This window comes from Oncorhynchus tshawytscha, linkage group LG12, assembly GCF_018296145.1.
Source record: "Oncorhynchus tshawytscha isolate Ot180627B linkage group LG12, Otsh_v2.0, whole genome shotgun sequence".
Classification (NCBI taxonomy): Eukaryota; Metazoa; Chordata; class Actinopteri; order Salmoniformes; family Salmonidae; genus Oncorhynchus; species Oncorhynchus tshawytscha.
Window position 1 is genome coordinate 15,749,281 of NC_056440.1, and position 21,885 is coordinate 15,771,165.

The 21,885-nt window shown below is 43.1% G+C and overlaps 1 pseudogene; it reads left to right on the top strand.

The window, feature by feature from the left end:
• Window positions 1-21,885, top strand: part of LOC121847900 — a 581,625-nt pseudogene that overhangs the window by 557,869 nt on the left and 1,871 nt on the right.

Here is a 21,885-nt window from a genome sequence, read left to right on the forward strand (position 1 = left end):
ATCCATAAAAAGTGTAATTTAAAGTTTGCCACAAGCCACCTGGAAGACACACCAAACATGTGGAAGAAGGTGCTCTGGTCAGATGAAACCAAAATTGAACTTTTTGGCAACAATGCAAAACGTTATGTTTGGCGTAAAAGCAACACAGCTCATCACCCTGAACACACCATCCCCACTGTCAAACATGGTGGTGGCAGCATCATGGTTTGGGCCTGCTTTTCTTCAGCAGGGACAGGGAAGATGGTTAAAATTGATGGGAAGATGGATGGAGCCAAATACAGGACCATTCTGGAAGAAAACCTGATGGAGTCTGCAAAAGACCTGAGACTGGGACGGAGATTTGTCTTCCAACAAGACAATGATCCAAAACATAAAGCAAAATCTACAATGGAATGGTTCAAAAATAAACATATCCAGGTGTTAGAATGGCCAAGTCAAAGTCCAGACCTGAATCCAATCGAGAATCTGTGGAAAGAACTGAAAACTGCTGTTCACAAATGCTCTCCATCCAACCTCACTGAGCTCGAGCTGTTTTGCAAGGAGGAATGGGAAAAAATGTCAGTCTCTCGATGTGCAAAACTGATAGAGACATACCCCAAGCGACTTACAGCTGTAATCGCAGCAAAAGGTGGCGCTACAAAGTATTAACTTAAGGGGGCTGAATAATTTTGCACGCCCAATTTTTCAGTTTTTGATTTGTTGAAAAACTTTGAAATATCCAATAAATGTCGTTCCACTTCATGATTGTGTCCCACTTGTTGTTGATTCTTCACAAAAAAATACAGTTTTATATCTTTATGTTTGAAGCTTGAAATGTGGCAAAAGGTCGCAAAGTTCAAGGGGGCCAAATACTTTCGCAAGGCACTGTATATCCTATTCCACTTTTAAAATTGACAATATTCCACTTTTCTAAAGGACAATGCCTAAGCTAGTTAAAGACGATTATGGAAACATTTCTAAACTGCCCTTGTGTATTTTGCGGTTGAGTAACACATATAGCCTGTGATGTTTTAATGGAGGTTTTGAGCAATATTGCTAGGTCAGTCTCTTTCAGCAATAACATTTACAACTGCTTTGTCTGGCTGCCAAATTGAAACAGGCGTCAGTGATTTCACAGCCAACCTACACACTGGAGTACACACACACATACAGAGACACACACACACACACACACACACAGACACAGACACAGACACAGACACAGACACAGACACAGACACAGACACAGACACACACACACACAGACACACACACACACACACACTCACAACTGTTTACACATTTGCTGAGGGATTCCATCCATGTGTTCCTGAGTGTTCCTAAATGGAAGGTCTGCACAACGCATCACCGGGGGCAAACTACCTGCCCTCCAGGACACCTACACCACCCGATGTTACAGGAAGGCCATAAAGATCATCAAGGACATCAACCACCCGAGCCACTGCCTGTTCACCCCGCTATCATCCAGAAGGCGAGGTCAGTACAGGTGCATCAAAGCTGGGACCGAGAGACTGAAAAACAGCTTCTATCTCAAGGCCATCAGACTGTTAAACAGCCACCACTAACATTGAGTGGCTGCTGCCAACACACTGACACTGACTCAACTCCAGCCACTTTAATAATGGGAATTGATGGGAAATGATGTAAATATATCACTAGCCACTTTAAACAATGCTACCTTATATAATGTTACTTACCCTACATTATTCATCTCATATGCATACGTATATACTGTACTCTATATCATCGACTGTATCCTTATGTAATACATGTATCACTAGCCACTTTAACTATGCCACTTTGTTTACATACTCATCTCATATGTATATACTGTACTCGATACCATCTACTGTATCTTGCCCATGCTGCTCTGTACCATCACTCATTCATATATCCTTATGTACATATTCTTTATCCCCTTACACTGTGTATAAGACAGTAGTTTTGGAATTGTTAGTTAGATTACTTGTTGGTTATTACTGCATTGTCGGAACTAGAAGCACAAGCATTTCGCTACACTCGCATTAACATCTGCTAACCATGTGTATGTGACAAATAAAATGTGATTTGATTTGATTTGAATGTTTTATTACATATTTTCACGGCTTACTTTACCTCTCCTTTTCTTTCCTCCGTTCTGATCTCCTGTCCTCTCCTGTCCTCTCATTTCCTGTCCTGTCCTCTCCTGTCCTGTCCTCTCCTGTCCTGTCCTGTCCTCTCATTTCCGGTCCTGTCCTGTCCTCTCATTTCCTGTCCTGTCCTGTCCTCTCATTTCCTGTCCAGTCCTCTCCTGTCCTGTCCTGTCCTCTCATTTCCTGTCCTGTCCTGTCCTCTCATTTCCTCTCCTGTCCTCTCCTGTCCTGTCCTGTCCTCTCCTCTCCTCTCCTCCCCTGTTCTCTAGTTAGAGTGAAAACAAATATGTACACTCCCTGAATCAGTGTGAACCAGGACAGGGAAAATAATGACATTGATCTCAAGTAACACTGGTCGCAAGCATAACGAGTTATATTAATGGGAGAGAGAGACGTGAGAGAGAGACGAGAGAGAGAGAGAGAGAGAGACGTGAGAGAGAGAGAGAGAGAGAGAGAGAGAGAAGAGAGAGAGAGAGAGAGAAATGTAGAGAGAGAGAGAAATGTAGAGAGAGAGAGAGAGAGGGAGAGGGGTAGGGAGAGGGAGAGAGAGAGAGAAATGTAGAAAGAGAGAGAGAGAAATGTAGAGAGAGAGAGAAATGTAGAGATAGAGAGAGAGAGAGATAGAAATGTAGAGAGTGGGAAAGGCAGATGCACAGTGTTATTCCACACAGACCTTGTTAAAACCACAGACATCATAATCAATATGGCTGTTTGGCTGATGCATACCTCTGTTATGACTACAGAAAGACATTCAGAGCAATTTGCAGACACAAACACTACAGTAATTGTTGAGAGACTTGAGGCTTGGAGAAAAGTATGCATTATGTGTACATTTTCAATACGTTTTTCAGAAAATGGCTTTTGAGATCAACACGCCTATTGGACAGTTCTTGTTTTTCCATACAGAGCTTCAAGCCTATTGGACAGTTCTTGTTTTTCCATACAGAGCTTCAAGCCTATTGGACAGTTCTTGTTTTTCCATACAGAGCTTCAAGCTTATTGGACAGTTCTTGTTTTTCCATACAGAGCTTCAAGCCTATTGGACAGTTCTTGTTTTTCCATACAGAGCTTCAAGCTTATTGGACAGTTCTTGTTTTTCCATACAGAGCTTCAAGCCTATTGGACAGTTCTTGTTTTTCCATACAGAGCTTCAAGCCTATTGGACGGTTCTTGTTATTCTAGACAGAGCTTCAAGCCTATTGGACAGTTCTTGTTTTTCCATACAGAGCTTCAAGCCTATTGGACGGTTCTTGTTATTCTAGACAGAGCTTCAAGCCTATTGGACAGTTCTTGTTTTTCCATACAGAGCTTCAAGCCTATTGGACGGTTCTTGTTATTCTAGACAGAGCTTCAAGCCTATTGGACAGTTCTTGATATTCTAGACAGAGCTTCAAGCCTATTGGACGGTTCTTGTTATTCTAGACAGAGCTTCAAGCCTATTGGACAGTTCTTGATATTCTAGACAGAGCTTCAAGCCTATTGGACGGTTCTTGATATTCCATACAGAGCTTCAATCTAAAGAGAATAAGATACATGACATCGTCTATGTTTGTGAAAAATAATGACTTCCTACATAACCTATTACTATATTCATCTACACTACTATATTCATGTACTGGAAATTGTATGTTTATTGTCTTAGGTCTAATATATCAGAGCTAAATTAGTAACATTGACTTGACATTATTGGCCACCTTGGTTCTCTCGTATTCTCTAAGCTTTGGTTCGGCTTGAAGTTGAAGGTTTACGAAGTGATGGGGTCATTTGCTGTGTGTGGTCAGCGGTGTAATCTTAAATCTCATCCCGCTGTATGGAGGGGTATTGATCGGCAGTCTTAACTGAAACCTCCCCTCATCTCTTCATCTTATTTTTAAAGGGCAGTAGCGAAAGAAAGTGACGGAGAGAGAAAGAGCAAGGAAGAGGGTAAAAGAGTGAAAAACAGACACAGTCCACTTACAATGTGAAAGGAATCTCAGTTGTGCCCTTCAGAGGAGAAAGTATAGACAAAGACACTCCGCTCCTTTATCGCTCTCTCTCTCCCTCCCTCTCTCGCTCTCTCGCTTTATCCCTCTCGCTCTCCCTCTCGCTCAATCTCTCTCTCGCTGGCTCTCTCTCTCGCTCTCTCGCGCTCTTCTAGCCAAGGCCAACCAAGTCTGTCTACATTAAGCATAAATTAAGGTTGGGTTTGTTTCAATCTTGCCCACATACCCACAGCTGGCAGCACACAAGCAATCATCAATTCTGAGCACAGCTGCACACGACTGATCATAATGCCCATGGTCATTTTGGGTTAACTTCAGATATCCCTATGGGGCTGGTTAAGGACCAACAGTAAATTACACAATGTACATGGGACAATATGTAACATTTCCAAATGCTCTAAATTTCAATGACTTAAAAACTGCAAACCAACTATAAATTGTAGAAATGTATGTTGTATACAAATATTGAAAGCATTTAATGAGGACTAAAAGGAGGACTAAAAGGTGAGCAACATGAAAATATTGTCTAATTTACCTGTTGTAATTCTTTCACGGCCCAAACCAGCACCAGAGATAGGCTATCCAAAGCCAAATCAATTTTGCCCGGTTGTAAGCTAATTGGCAAAATAATTTTACTAACTCTTCCCACCTGCGAACACACACTAAAGACACCCACATCAAACCCTGAAAAGCAAAACCGTGGTTGTCTGTAGACCCTGCCACATGTGTCTCGTGTTTGAGCCTTTGAAATGGGACTCAACTTTGTCCCACTACTGACGTTTAGCCTGCTTGATTGCTTTGCCGAGGGAATAACTACACTGTTTGTAGTCTTCCATATTCCCAGTCTTTTGCCCTGGTTAAATGCTGTGGTTCGCGCGAATGCTCCCATCTATCCACGGTTTCTGTTTGGGGGTAGGTTTTAATAGTCACAGTGGGTACAACATCTCCTATGCACTTCCTGATAAACTCATTCACCTTATCGTTATATTTGTCAATATTATGTTCTGAAGCTACTCTGAACATATCCCAGTCTGCGTGATCAAAACAATCTTGATGCTTGGATTCCGATTGGTCAGATCAGCATTGAATAGTCCTCACCCCGGGTGCTTCCTGTTTGAATTTCTGACTATAGGAGTGGAGGATACAATTTGCCGAATGGTGAGGGCCTTATATGCATTCTGGAAGGTAGTATAACGATGGGAGAGAGTTTTAGCTGCATGTGATCGTGTGTGCCTGAGATCGTAGGTGCCTGAGTGTGTACATGTGATTGTGTGTGTGTGCATGTGATTATGTGTCTATGTGTCTGTGTGATCGTATGTGTGTCCGTGTCATCGTATGTGTGTCCATGTGATCGTGTGTCTGTGTGTCCATGTGATCAATGTGTCCATGTGATCATGTGTCTGTGTCCATTTGATCGCATGTGTGTCTGTGTGATTGTGTATCTGTGTTTCCGTGTGATAGTATGTGTGTCCATGTCATCGTGTGTCTGTGTGTGTGCATACTATACTATATCCCTTCAGTGTAACAGGGAGATCAGCCTGTTGAGATCAAGTGAAGCCTACAGCTCAAATCAAGGAATATTTTATTTGTCACATGCCTTGTTAACAACAGGTGTGAACTAGCAATGAAATGCTTAACGGCCCTTCTCAACAATGCAGAGAGAAAGAAAATTGAGAAATAATAGAAAAGTAATAATACGTACTAATAAATACACCATGATTAACAATAACTTAGCTTTATACGCAGTACCGAGTCGATGTACAGGGGTACGAGGTAATTGAGGTAGATATATACATATAGGTCGGAATAAAAGTGACAGATAGTGAAAAGTAGCAGCAGCATGTGATGAGACAAATGTTTGTACAAAAAGGGTCCATGCAGACAGCCCAGGTAGTCTTTTGGTTAACTATTGAACTATTTAGCAGTCTTATGGCTTGTGGGTAGAAGCTGTTCATGATCTTGTTGGTCCAGACTTGGTGCATTGGTACCGCTGCCGAGCGAACAGTCTATGACTTGGGTGGCTGGATTTTTTACAATTTCTAGGGCCTTCCTCTGACACCACCTGGTATAGAGGTCCTGGATGGCACACAACCCTGGTGCAGCCAGTCAAGATGCTCTCGATTGTGCAGCTGTAGAACATTTTGAGGATCTGAGGGTCTTCTTTCAAAGAGACTTCAATGCGGCTTTGTATGTGTCTCTGTGTGTGGAGTAGGTGATCTGGAGTTTTTTCACCTCTAGTTGCACACGTGACATGCTGGTAGAAATGAGGTAAAACGGATTTATGCAGCAGTTTTGTCACACGACACAATTGTGCAGTTAGCATGCTGACTGCAGGAATGTCCACCAGAGCTGTTGCCAGGGATTTGAATGTTAATTTCTCTACCTCCCATGTCGTTTTAGAGAATTTGGCAGTACGTCCAACCTACCTCACAACAGCAGACAACGTGGAGCCATGCCAGCCAAGGATGCCCATTGTTGTGTCATTCATCCACTGCCATCACCTCCTGTTTCAGCATGATAATGCATGCCCCCATGTCACAAGAATCTGTACGCAATTCATGGAAGCTGAAAATGTCCCAATATTTCCATGGCCTGCATACTCACCAGACATGTCACCCATTGAGCATGTTCGGGATGCTCTGGATCAACGAGTACGACAGCATGTTCCAGTTCCCACCAATATCCAGCAACTTCGCACAGCCGTTGAAGAGGAGAGGGACAACATTCCACAGGCCACAATCAACAGCCTGATCAACTCTATGCGAAGGAGATGTGTCGCATTTCATGAGGCAAATGGTGGTCACACCAGATACTGACTGGTTTTCTGATCGACTCCGCCACCTTAGTTGGTAGAGCCTGGTGTTTGGAACGCGAGGGTTGTGGGTTTGTTTCCCATGGGGGACCAGTATGAAAAGTTATAAAAATACACTCACTACTTACTATAAGTCGCTCTGGATAAGAGCGTCTGCTAAATGACTAAAATGTAAAGGTTTTAAGGTATCTGTGACCAACAGATGCAAATCTGTATTCGCAGTCATGTGAGCCTAATTCATTTATTTCAATTGACTGATTTCCTTATATGAACTGTAACTCAGTAAAGTCTTGAAATTGTTGCATGTTGAGTTTATATTTTTGTTCAGTGTAGATGAAAACTGTCTTGGTAAATAGGTATTCTAACTCAGGCGGTCAGAACCTTCAGACTTCCTTAATATTAGAGATTGCGCAGCAGCTACCCACCTCCCTTGAGCTTACCCGACACTGTCGTTCTGTCCTGCTGATGCATAGAGAAATCAGCTATATGTGGATTATCCATGTCGTTGTTCAGCCAAGTTTTCCATAAACATAGGATATTACTGTTCTTCAGGTTTTGTCCAGGTTGTTCTCCAGTGATTGTACATTCGCCAATAGAACAGAGGGTACAGGGGGTTTAATTACTCGCCGCTGTAGCATCATCAGGGATTGCTCATTGAAGTAGTAGTAGAAATCTTCATCCGAGGATAGTGATCGCTTTTCTGATGTCCAGAAGCTGTTTTATGTCTTAAGAAACGAAACATTATGTACAAAAAAAGTTACGATAAGTGGAAAAAAAAACTAGAAAAAAAACAAAATAGCTGATTTGGTCAGGAGCCCACAAAATGGCCGCTATCCATCTCCAGCTCCAGCACCATTCTCGGTCAACAGGTCTGTTAGGTTGACAGTACTCTCTCTCTCTCTCTCTAGTCAACGGGTCTGTTAGGTTGACAGTACTCTCTCTCTCTCTCTTTCTCGAGTCAACAGGTGTTTAAGGTTAATAACAGTACTCTCTCTCTTTTTTCAACAGGTCTGTTAGGTTGACAGTAGTCTCTCTCTCTTTCGCTCTCTCTCACTCTCTCTCACTAGTCAGCAGGTCTGCTAGGTTGAAAGTACTCTCTCTCTCTCTCTCTCTCTCTCTCGTCAACAGGTCTGTTAGATTGACAGTACTCTGGCCCATGCAAGTCTAAGTGGAAAACTAATGCACACTGGCTCTTGTCATCCTTTTCCAATCAGGATGGGTTTTTCCTGACCGTTTCCTAACCCACCTCTAAAGAGGTGCATCAAAAATGAGATTTTGAAGAGCTGTGATATGTTTAGAATACACGTGACTACTGTCCCTATTGTATTGATGTAAGGACTGTAGCTGTGTTCGAATACCCATATTAACATACTATATACTAAGCAATGTGTATGTACTACATACCTATATGATATTAGTTCATTTTAGTATACTGTAAACAAACAATATACTTTTAGTTGAGCATACTAGCTCTTTGCCTGTCTTCCGGAAGTTGATGCTGTTGCTATGCAGCCTCTTGCTAGCTTGTTAGTGTAACAAATGATTTGACATTTTACAACTTCGGGTGTGTTCTTAAATTCAATCTGGAGTGCCAGAGTGCGCTCGTAAATTCAGTGTGTTGTCTGATTGTCCTTTATTAAATTCAGAGTGTTTCGCTCATGGAGCGCAAACTGAATGCACAGGCCGAGGAGTAGGGATGATTTGAGCGTTCTGACCGTACAACCACAGTCAAGAACCCAAGCTAACGTTGGCTAGCTTTCTAGCTACTTCCATACACAAATGAGACCAGTCTGACCATTTTACTCGCCGTAGCAGAGCTGGTTAGGAAGTTGTCATGTTATCCAGAGCGTTGGTGACTGTTATTGTGCTGCTGGCAACAATTTAATTACACTTATTTGCCAATGTTTATTGACACTGGCCACATTCAATGGGTCTTGAGTGCTCGTAAATTCATTATTCTGTGCTCTGGTACACTCAAACGAGAGTGCTCTGAAATCGGAGTAGATAACCAGAGTGAATTTACAAAAGGACCCATAATGTCCATTGAGAACGCACAATGATTCTACCATTTAGCTAAGCTAAGAATGACGGGAATATTCAAGTCAATAAACGTTGGGTAGTTAGTTAATATACTGGCAAGTTTAATGTATAAGTAGCTAACTAATGTTAGGTAGCTAGCTAACAACATACCGGTATATAATGCTGTAATGATACCCTATGTGGTTCGTAAGGACAGCGTAGCTAACAAATTGTTAGCAAATATAACGTGAAGTAACTAATTTGAAATGTCCTTACTTCATTACATTGATCAACATTTTCTTAACGTTTGTCATACATTTGTATCCGCTCTCGTTGTACCTTGACTGCATATTTTCCTCAATTTTCTTCAAATCTGGAAATGATGTGAAGCCACACCTATTTCTTAAAGAAATGCATTATGAGCCCTAAAGTACGGAAATAGTGTCCTCTGCGTGTATACTTCAAATTCCGGCAAATTTAGACTTTTGGCATACTAAGTATATCCATACTATGACCAATAAGCATACTATATACTCAGTTCATGTCACAAATAGTACAGTTAGTGGGGTTAGTATGAGAATTTGAACACAGCTTGTATGTTTGCTTTTCCCAATGCACATCGTCATATTTCTTCTGATTAGATACTTCATTATATAGATGCTTATTTATGGCCAGAAAGATTTGTGACGATCGGCTCGATTCGGTCTTATGTAGAAAGATTTGAACAGTAGTGACACAGAGCTAGAGATGGTATACAGTGGTTTGCAAAAGTATTCACCCCTCTTGGCATTTTCCTATTTTGTTGCCTTACAACCTGGAACTAAAATATATTTTTATGGGGTTTGCATCGCTTGAATTACACAACATGCCTACCACTTTGAATATACAAAATATTTTTTGTGTATTGTGAAACAAACAAGAGATAAGACAAAAAAAAACTGAAAACTGGAGCGTGCATAACTATTCACTCGCCACAATGTCAATACTTTGTAGAGCCACCTTTTGCAGCAATTACAGCTGCAAGTCTCTTGCGGTATGTCTCTATGAAATTGCCACATCTAGCCACTGGGATTTTTGCCCATTCCTCAAGACAAAACTAGCCCAGCTCCTTCAATTTGGATGGGTTCCACTGGTGTACAGCAATCTTTAAGTCATACCACAGATTCTGAATTGAATTGAGGTCTGGGCTTTGATTAGGCCAATCCAAGACATTTAAACGCTTCCCCTTAAACCACCTGAGTGTTGATTTAGTAGTATGTTTAGGGTCATTGTTCTGCTTGAAGGTGAACCTCTGTCCCAGTCTCAATCTCTGGAAGACTGAAACAGGTTTCACTCAAAAAATTGCCCTGTATTTAGCGCCATACATCCATCATTCCTTCAATTCTGACCAGTTTCCCAGTCCCTGCCGATGAAAAACATCCCCACAGCATGATGCTGCCATCATCATGCATCACTGTGGGGATGGTGTTCTCGGGGTAATGAGAGGTGTTGGGTTTGTGCCAGACATACAGTTGAAGTCGGAGGTTTACATACAAATACAGCCAAATCCATTTAAACTCAGTTTTAAACAATTCCTGACATTGAATCAGAGTAAAATTGTCCTGTATAGGTCAGTTAGGATCAACACTTTATTTTAAGAATGTGAAATGTCAGAATAAGAGTAGAGATCATTATTTATTTCATAACATTCCCAGTGGGGTCAGAAGTTTACATACACTCAATTAGTATTTGGTAGCATTGCCATTAAATTGATGGGTCAAACGTTTCAGGTAGCCTTCCACAAGCTTCCCACAATAAGTTGGGTGAATCGGGGCCCAATCCTCTTGACAGAGCTTTCATGTAATGGAGTCAGGTTTGTAGGCCTCCTTGCTCACGCATGCTTTTTCAGTTCTGCCCACAAATTTAATATAGAATTGGGGTCAGGGCTTTATGATGGTCACTCCAATACCTTGACTTTGTTGTACTAAAGCCATTTTGCCACAACTTTGGAAGTATGCTTGGGGTTGTTGTCCAGTTGAAAGAACCATTTGCGACCAAGCTTTAACTGATTGATGTCTTGAGATGTTGCTTCAATATGTCCACATAATTTTCCTGCCTCATAATGCCATCTATTTTGTGAAGTGCACCAGTCTCTCCTGCAGCAAAACACACCCACAAAATGATGCTGCCACCCCCGTGCTTCATGGTTGGGATGGTGTTCTTTGGCTTGCAAGCTTCCCCCTTTTCCCTCCAATCATAACGATGTTCATTATGGCCAAACAGTTCTATTTTTCTCTCATCTGACAAGAGGACATTGCTCCAAAAAGTACGATATTTGTCCCCATGTGCAGTTGCATACTGTAGTCTGGCTTTGTCTGGCGGTTTTGAAGCAGTGGCTTCTCCCTTGCTGAGTGGCTTTTCAGACTATGTCGATATTGGACTTGTTTCGCTGTGGATATAGATACTTTGTACCTGTTTCCTCCAGCATCTTCACAAGGTCCTTTGCTGTTGTTCTGGGGTTGAATTGCACTTTTTGAAACTAAGTATGTTAATCTCTAGGCAACAGAGCGCATCTAATTCCTGAGCTGTATGACACCTGCATGGTCCCATGGTGTTTATACTCGCATGCTATTGTTTGTACAGATGAACATGGTACCTTCAGGCATTTGGAAATTGCTCCCAAGGATGAACCAGACTTGTGGAGGTCTCCTTTTTTTTCCTGAGGTCTTGGCTGATTTCTTTGGATTTTCCCATGGTGTCAAGCAAAGAGGCACTGATTTTGAAGGTAGGCCTTCAAATACATCCACAGGTACACCTCCAATTGACTCAAATTATGTTAATTAGCCTATCAGAAGCCATGACATAATTTTCGGGAATTTTCCAACTTGGAGATGTCCTAACCGACTTGTTAAAACTATAGTTTGTTAACAAGAAATTTGTGGAGTGGTTGAAAAACAAGTTTTAATGACTCCAACCTAAGTGTATGTAAACTTCCGACTTCAACTGCAGCTCAAGTTCAGCTGACCAGAGTACCTTCTTCCATATGTTTGGGGAGTCTCCCGCATGCCTTTTTGCGAACACCAAACGTGTTTGCTTATTTGTTTCTTTAAGCAATGGCTTTTTTCTGGCCACTCTTCCATTAAGCCCAGCTCCGTGGAGTGTACGACTTAAAGTTTGGACAGTTACTCCAATCTCCATTGTGCAGCTTTGCAGCTCCTATCTTGGTGCACCTACAGGAGAGCACTTCTTTGTTTCCACCCATTCTGCACGTCACAACAAAATATTTCAAAGTTGCCTGTAAACTTTGCCAAAATATTTCAAACTACTTTTGTAATACAACTTTAGGTATTTTTAAACGTTAATAATCGATCAAATTGAAGACGGGTCTATCTGTGTTCAATATAGGAAGACAACAATCCAAGCTACTTTTCAAGTCTTTCGCAACTCTCAACAGTGTTGCGCAGTTCCTAGATGGCCGTACTTCTTCATTGCACAAATGAATAACCTCAACCAAATTCCAAAGACTTGTGAAGCGGTTGGAACTGTGGAAGCGGTAGGAACTGAAAACAAGTTTCCCAATGAGAACTCACTGAACAGACAGAGACCTACAAAAAAAACATCTGAACGGTTAGTCCTCGGGGTTTTGCCGGCTACAGTTCTGTTGTACTCACATACATGATTCAAACAGTTTTAGAAACTTCAGAGTATTTTCTATCCAATTCTACTAATAATATGCATATCTTATATTCTTGGCATGAGTAGCAGGAAGTTGAAATTGGGCACGCTGTAAGGGTTTTCCTTAGGTGAAGTAGAGGCGGACCAAAATGCAGCGTGGTTGTTATTCATTGTACTTTAATAAAGAAACTGTACACGAATAAACTAACAAAACAACAAACCTGCGAAAACCTAAAACAGTCCTATCTGGTGCAAAACACAGAGACAGGAACAATCACCCACCAACACACAGTGAAACCCAGGCTACCTAAATATGGTTCCCAATCAGAGACAATGGCTAACACCTGCCTCTGATTGAGAACCATATCAGGCCAGACATAGAAATAGACAAACAAGACATCCAACATAGAATGCCCACTCAGCTCACACCCTGACCAACCAAAACAAAGAAACATACAAAGCAAACTATGGTCAGGGTGTGACACACGCTATTTATCCAAAAGTGTAAATGCTGCCCCCTATACCTTAAGAAGTTTTAACAGTGAGTACGGTAGTGTACTAAACGACCAAAGATTTCAAGACCAAAGGCTGGTTTATACTATGTCTATCAACATGACTGTAGACAGTTGTCACAGTGACATCTGAAGCATTCTATTGTCATCCAACATTAATCTTGTCATAATGAAAAACTATAAACACAAAAATGACATGTTGCCTTACAGCAGCCTTGTGGTCCAAAATAGCATAACTGGTTTATTTTAACACCAATAAACCAATCTGTTTAGATGTCAATCTTGCAAGCCAGGCAACTAAAGTAAACTTTCTAAAAAATGTTTTGGTTCATTACTAGCTTTAGTCAATTTGTATTCGTTCTTACAGGAAAATAAACTCACAGCAATATCATTATTTACGAGTTAATGGCGAGCTAATTATAGGAAAATAGCTTACGGTTATGAGTGTGATGAAATAATAGCAGGGCATTCTACCAGAGAATTTTTGAACTTGGACAATGTCTCGTTGACCTAACGTTAAATCATAATTTGACTTTGGTGCGGGTCATGGTGTTTTTCACATTACCATCTCTGGGAAACACACACTATATCAAATAAAATCTCAGTTTATTTGTCACATGCACAGGATACAGAAGGTGTAAACGGTAGAGTGAAATGGTTACTGGCACAGTGGAGTCTTTTGTTTTGACATGTACTGTTGCTAGCTAGCTAACTAGCTAAACAATGAACCATATCCCAACTCATAATGTTACTACCCTGCATAATTCTGCAGGTAGCTAAAGCTAACCAACTAGCAAGGTGCAATGTTAGCTAGCTAACATTAGGCTGTAACTAGTAATACAAATGGCTCTGAGATCCAAATAATATTACTACACAGATCATACATGTAACTTTAGCTATTGAGCTAGCCAGCTAATGTTAGCTAGCTAGCTAACAGAATGCTTTAACTTGCAATGAAAATTACCTTCTGACAAAATTAGAAACTTATAGTATCTGGAAATGTAGCTAGCTAGACTCTCTTACCTGTATACATGGATGAACGCTTCTCCCTCTATGTCACAGAAGCCATGGTTGCCCTTGGTTTAAAGATGTAATCTGGAGATAGGTGTTTTATACAAGAGCCTTCTTCTGTGTGTTCTCTTTTCGACTCCCTCCGCATTATTTGCAATCAAACGCCAGAACATTCTCCATTTCATTAGCTATTATACTCCGCTTCCACCAGACATTCTACTGATATCAAAACTTAGTCCTCCAGAAAGTGGAGAGCATTAGCAACACTTACAGTGCATTCGGAAAGAATTCAGACACCTTGACTTTCTCCACATTTTGTTACATTACAGCCTTATTCTAAAATGGATTAAATATTTTTTTCCCTCATTAATCTACACACAATACCCCATAATGACAAAGCAAAAACAATTTTTTTGATTTTTTTTCAAATTTATAAGGAACAAAAAACTGAAATATCACATTTACATAACCTTTGGCAGCAATTACAGTCCCGAGTCTTCTAGGATATGACACTACAAGCTTGGCACCGACCCGTAGCACTCACATCTGTAGCCATGAAGTGCTTTGAAAGGTTGGTAATGGCTTACATCAACACTGTTATCCCAGAAAACCTAGACCCCCACGCCACTTTGCATACCGCCCCAACAGATGCACAAATGACGCAATCTCTATTGCATTCCACACTGCCCTCGCCACCTGACAAAAGGAACATATACGTGAGAATGCTATTCATTGACTACAGCTCAGCGCTCAATACCATAGTGCCCATAAAGCTCATCACTAAGCTAAGGACCCTGGGACTAATCACCCTTAGTCACCCTAATCACCTCCCTCTTCAATGGATCCTGGACTTCCTGACGGGCCCCCCTCAGGTGGTAAGGGTAGGTAACAACACATCTGCCACGCTGATACTCAACACGGAGCCACTCAGGGGTGCATGCTCAGTCCCCTCCTGTAATCCCTGTTCACCCATGATTGCAAGCCAAGCAAGACTCCAACACCATCATTACCAACAGTGGTAGGCCTGTTCACTGACAACAATGAGACAGCCTATTGGGAGGAGGTCAGAGACCTGGCAGTGTAGTGCCAGGATAACAACATCTCCCTCAACGTGATCAAGACAAAAGAGATGATTGTGAACTAAAGGAAAAGGAAGGCCGAGCACACCCCCATCCTCATCGACGGGGCTGTAGTGGAGCAGGTTGAGAGCTTAAAGTTCCTTGGTGTCCACACACCAAGACAGTTGTGAAGAGGGCACGACAACACCTTTTCCCCCTCAGGAGACTGAAAAGATTTGTCATGGGATCTCAGATCTTCAGAAAGTTCTACAGCTGCATCATCGAGAGCATTCTGACTAGTTGCATCACCACCTGGTATGGCAACTGATTGGCCTCAGACCGCATGGCACTACAGAGGGTAGTGAGTACGTTCCAATACATCCCTGGGGCCAAGCTTCTTGCCATCCAGAACCTCTATACCAGGTGGTGTCAGAGGAAGGCCCTAAAAATTGCCAAAGACTCCAGCTACACTAGTCATAGACTGTTCTCTCTGCTACCGCACGGCAAGCGGTACCGGAGCACCAAGTCTAGGTCCAAAAGCCTTCTTTACAGCTTCTACCTCCAAGCCATAAGACTCCTAAACAGCTGATCAAATGGCTACCCGGACTATTTGCATTGTTGGTTAAGGGCTTGTAAGTAAGCCATTTATCCATTTAAGTGAGTTGGCCATTATTAATAATAGTGCATTTGTACGATGTTCTCTCAGAGTGTGTGTGTATGTAGTGTTTTACTTCTGAACATACAGTATCAAACATTGCGAGGAAAAATGCTGTTGTGTTCAGCCATGCTAAAGCCATCTATTTCTCTAGGCAAGTCTATGGCCTCTTGGGTCCTGACATGCCTTATTCCCTGTGTCGATAACAAACCAGGCGTGCTGGGAGAAATTGGGGGCTGCCCTGAACACATTCCCTGGGTGTCCCTTTGTCACACATGATGGAGTGAAGGGTTTACTTACATAGCTGCTTCTACGCTTTGCTGACCCACAGAGCTTTACCTCTGTCTCTGTCACTGAGGCTGGCACTCACACTGATGTTGTACAGGTCTGTCTGTCTGTCTGTCTGTCTGTCTGTCTGTCTGTCTGTCTGTCTGTCTGTCTGTCTGTCTGTCTGTCTGTCTGTCTGTCTGCGCATGCGTGGGAGGGAGGGATAGCGAGACGTTGCTCAGCAGTGTGATCTGGTGACGAGGACCAGACCTGGACTACAGGTGCTACAGATTTACAAGCAGAGTATATCATGAATATATGATCTGCTTGTGAAATGACCACTTCTTTTCATAGCATGTTATACCCCTTCATGTGCCATTCACAACCATGTCCCTCCTCCCCTTTCTCTCCCTCCATCCTTCTCCTCCCTTCTCTTGTCATAGCCAGAAAAGTATCTACCGCCAGTCTGTCCAGTCACTCGTTTAGAAACGTTACAACTGCAGCTTTTCCTGCAGGCACTTTTAAGGCCACTATAAATCCATCCTGTTTAAATCCTGCCTGTTTAAACAGGATTTTACTAAGATATCTGGTGCACCGCATTCTTCAGGTGCTTAAAAGGCCCTTTTAAATCATTTACCCCCAAATGTATTTAATGGGTGAGTGATGCACTTTGTGGATGGAAGTGGACAGAGGCTTTATTGTTGACCGTGTTGGTATTTTTATGTTAACAAAGAGAGCACAATGAACAGTACAAATGGAAGGATGTTTGGAGGATGTTTTGAGGATGTTTTGAGGATGTTTTGAGTTGCAGTCCATTTGGGATTAAGCTCACATCTGGTAAATGCAAACTCCATTTGTCTTCATCTAAAACGCCCTTTTTCCTTCTGGATATCTGCTCTGTTTAACTACACTGAGGTGACTGTATTTTTAAACCCATTCAGGGGAACATGGTGTTCCATGTGTTCCGTGTTCTCTATGGTTTAATGGAGTCTTAGGGAGCATACTGTATGCCAGGTATTATTTTTCTGCTTTCTTTATCCATCATAATTTATCCTCACCTATTTCTCTGAGACTCTTGCAATGCCCTCTTTGTCCTTCTGCCCTGAAATGCATTTTTTGTTTGTGTATCAGATAATCGATTTACGATCCCCTCTCTCCAGGGATGTCATGGTGCCTCCGTGCACCACTCCAGTGTTTGTCATCTTTAAGGGGTGTTTTGGTGGTGTGGTTAATTGCCTGGTGTTGGCGGTGAATGTCTATTTTACATGGTGTCGTCTGTGAGAGCAGCTCTTAAACCCCTGGCAGTTAAAGGAGAGCAGCAAAACAGCAGTCCCTGAAAGGCCTAGGTCACCTTTACTACCGGCGAATCACTGCAAGCCTGAATAATTGCTGTGCAATGCCAAGGAGCAGCTTACACACACACACACACACACACACACACACACACACACACACACACACAGAGAGCGATGCACAGAGCCTACAAACACTTTTGATATGGAAATCATGGATATACAGAAAATTACAGGCCTCTCTCATCTTTTTAAGTGGGAGAACTTGCACAATTGGTGGCTGACTAAATACTTTTTTGCCCCAATGTACGGTATAGGACATGGTGTCTGAGGAATGTTCATTCAGGAAAAAGGATTGGACTGTATTTTCAATTGACATGGAAATGATTTTCCCAGTATTTTCTCTCAGTGGGTTAGCTTCAGTTTCTGTTACTGATTGAGAGTTGTATCTCAGTCCAAATAAAAATATGGGGGGGTTGATAGGGAATCAAATAGGACTGACTGTCCTTTCTCTTCTCTTCTGTTAATAGGGAATCAAATAGGACTGACTGTTCTTTCTCTTCTCTTCTGTTAATAGGGAATCAAATAGGACTGACTGTCCTTTCTCTTCTCTTCTGTTAATAGGGAATCGAATAAGACTGACTGTCCATTCTCTTCTTTTCTGTTAATAGGGAATCAAATAAGACTGACTGTCCTTTCTCTTCTCTTCTGTTAATAGGGAATCAAATAAGACTGACTGTCCTTTCGCTTCTCTTCTGTTAATAGGGAACCAAATAAGACTGACTGTGCTTTTTACTTCTCTTCTCTACTCTACTCTGACAAACACACATTGTCATGTCAGACAACATTAAGATCCCCTCAGATCCACATGAACTGCATCTTTGAAATTAAACTGGGGGAAAATATCCTAAGTATAGGTCTGACTCCAGATACGTGTGGCTGCCATCCCAGATCTGTGTGTAAGATGAAACGCACCAGTCTATTGCAATATCCTCTATCATATTATGGCACTGGACAGTATCATATGGGTCTCTTTCAAACTCTCAGACAGAGTAGGAAGTAGTATATGAGGGCTTTACAGCATGTCTGGCTCACAATACAACGTGTGTGTGTGTGTGTGTGTGTCTGTCTGTCTGTCTGTCTGTCTGAGCAAATACCAAGAAGGTGTGGTGATGTCATCATGTCTTATTCAGGATGGTATACAGATGGAGAGAGGGTATGGAAGAGTGAATAACTCAGGGTTGTACAGGGGATTGGATATATTTGCTTTGGAAAAGACAGGTATGACCCATCCTCTACGATTTGCTAGAGGACATCCTGTGTAAAGCTCATGTCCACATCATTACTGGCAGGATCTTAAAACCTCCCATGGAAATAGGCCTAAAAGTAAAAAGTATACATTTAAATAAATATAATGAGTTAACATATTTAATTTATATTTTTTTCAGTATATTTATTGGTCTTGACTAACAGGACACAAGGCTTAAAATAAGAAAAAATAAATAATAATCTGCATAGAACCACATAGGTAATTTAAATACTGTCACACACACACATCAAACAGTGGTAGTGTTGAGGCTCAAACTGTTTTAGTGTTGCAGCAACTAGCAATTAGCGGATGATTCAGAGCTTTGATTGGGAGCCATTTTGTGTCAAGCGTGTTTACTCTTGTGCACAGCACTGCACTACATTAACACTAATGATGGTAATGGCCTCCCATCACATTGACAGGCCCATTTTTTAGATCCCTCTTAATTGTAATTAAGGCCTGATTAACGGGTTTGGTGGGGGAAGAGTTTTATTCTCCTCAGTACAATATACCATAATATGTTATGAAAGCAATCAAGGGGCTGTCATTTAGTTCTCTAATGAGTCTCTACTACACATAACAAACTTCACTTTTCCCTTTGCTATTCTTTTTCTAGACCAGCGGGGAGTCAAAACCAGGCCGTGAGTTTCACAGTTCCACAGCCGGTTCAGTTTTAGCTGGTAGTAAATTGGTTGATGAATGTCTAGGGTTGCTTCCTGTAACTTTCCCCAAATTCCCAGGTATTCCAGAAATCTTGGTTGGAAGATTCCAGTTTTCCAGTTTATTCCCTCCTATGTCCAGGAATCTTCCAAACAAGATTTCTGGAAAACCTGGGAATTTTGGTAAAGTCACTGGATATTGGCAAACCTATGAATGTCATTGACGCTCCAGTCCAGAGATTCCACTCACCTGGTAACCCAGGTATGAATCAGTCCCTGGTTAGAAGGGAAGGATGAAAACCAGCAGTCCTACAGACCTCAAGTCACTGATCACTGCTCTCAGTGACTGAAGACCACAGCTTTGTTATTCGTTCAAATGTAAGTCTTTCTCTCACGTTCTTTCTCTCTCTCTCCCTTTTCAGACAAACTTGTGTGTGAGTGTGTGAGTGCATTTCTTCACATGGAAGTCTGTGTGTGTAACGGTTCTCTTTTGGTGAAGGAGAGTCGGACCAAAATGTGGCGTGTAGATTGCGATCCATGTTTAATCAACAAATGTAAAACACGAATCAATACAAAAACGACAAAAAAACAACAAACATGGAAACGTAACGAAAACCGAAACAGCCCTATCTGGTGAAAACACAGAGACAGGAACAAAGACACTAAGGACAATCACCCATGACAAACTCAAAGAATATGGCTGCCTAAATATGGTTCCCAATCAGAGACAACGATAAACACCTGCCTCTGATTGAGAACCACTCCAGACAGCCATAGACTTTGCTAGATCACCCCACTGGCCACAATCACAATATATACACACCACATACAAAAACCCATGCCACACCCTGGCCTGACCCAATACATGAAGATAAACACAAAATACTTTGACCAGGGCGTTACAGAATCCCCCCTAAGGTGCGGACTCCCGAACGTACCTCAAAACAATAGGGAGGGTCCGGGTGGGCGTCTGTCCATGGTGGCGGCTCCGGCGCGGGACGTGGACCCCACTCAGTCAATGTCTTAGTCCCCTCTCCTCACGTCCCTGGATAGTCCACCCTCGCCGCCGACCATGGCCTAGTAGTCCTCACCCAGAACCCCACTGGACTGAGGAGCAGATCGGGACTGAAGGGCAGCTCGGGACTGAAGGGCAGCTCGGGACTGAGGCAGCTCGGGACTGAGGGGAAGCTCGGGAGTGAGAGAAAGCTCGGGAGTGAGAGAAAGCTCGGGAGTGAGAGAAAGCTCGGGAGTGAGAGAAAGCTCGGGAGTGAGAGAAAGCTCGGGAGTGAGAGGAAGCTCAGGAGTGAGAGGAAGCTCAGGAGTGAGAGGAAGCTCAGGCAGGTAGATAGATCTACCAGATCCTGGCTGGCTGGTGGTTTCAGCAGATCCTGGCTGACTGGCAGATCCTGGCTGACTGGCAGATCCTGGCTGACTGGCAGATCCTGGCTGACTGGCGGTCCTGGCTGACTGGCGGATCTGGCGGATCCTGGCCGACTAGCAGATCCTGGCCGACTGGCAGATCCTGGCCGACTGGCAGTTCTGGCAGATCCCGGCTGACTGGCGGATCTGGAAGAGTCTGGTTGACTGGCAGATCTGGAAGAGTCTGGTTGACTGGCAGATCTGGAAGAGTCTGGAGAGTCTGGCTCTGGCTGCTCCATGTAGGCTGACAGCTCTGGCGGCTTCTTACAGACTAGCAGCTCTGGCGGCTCCGTGTAGACTGGCAGCTCCTTGCAGACTGACAGCTCCTTGCAGACTGACAGCTCCTTGCAGACTGGCAGCTCCTTGCAGACTGACAGCTCCTTGCAGACTGACAGCTCCTTGCAGACTGACAGCTCTGGCTGCTCCATGCAGACTGACAGCTCTGGCTGCTCCATGCAGACTGACATCTCTGGCTGCTCCATGCAGACTGACAGCTCTGGCTGCTCCATGCAGACTGACAGCTCTGGCTGCTCCATGCAGACTGACAGCTCTGGCTGCTTCATGCAGACTGGCAGCTCTGGCTGCTTCATGCAGACTGGCAGCTCTGACTGCTCCATGCAGGCTGGCAGCTCTGGCTACGCTGAACAGACAGGAGACTCCAGCAGCGCTGTAGAGGAAGAAGGCTCTAGCTGCGCTGAACAGGCGGGAGACTCCGGCAGTGCAGGAGAGGAGAAAGGCTCCGACAGCGCTGAAGAGGCGAGGCACACTGTAGGCCTGATGCGTGGTGCTGGCACTGGTGGTACTAGACCGAGAACACGCACAGGAAGCCTGGTGCGGGGAGCTGCTACTGGAGGGCTGGGGTGTGGAGGTGGTACTGGATAGACCGGACCGTGCAGGCGCACTGGAGCTCTTGAGCACCGAGCCTGCCCAACCTTACCTGGTTGAATGCTCTCGGTCGCCCTGCCAGTGCGGCAAGGTGGAATAGCCCGCACTGGGCTATGCAGGCGAACCGGAGACACCGAGCGCAAGGCTGGTGCCATGTAAGCCGGCCCAAGGAGACGCACTGGGGACCAGATGCATAGAGCCGGCTTCATGGCATTTGTC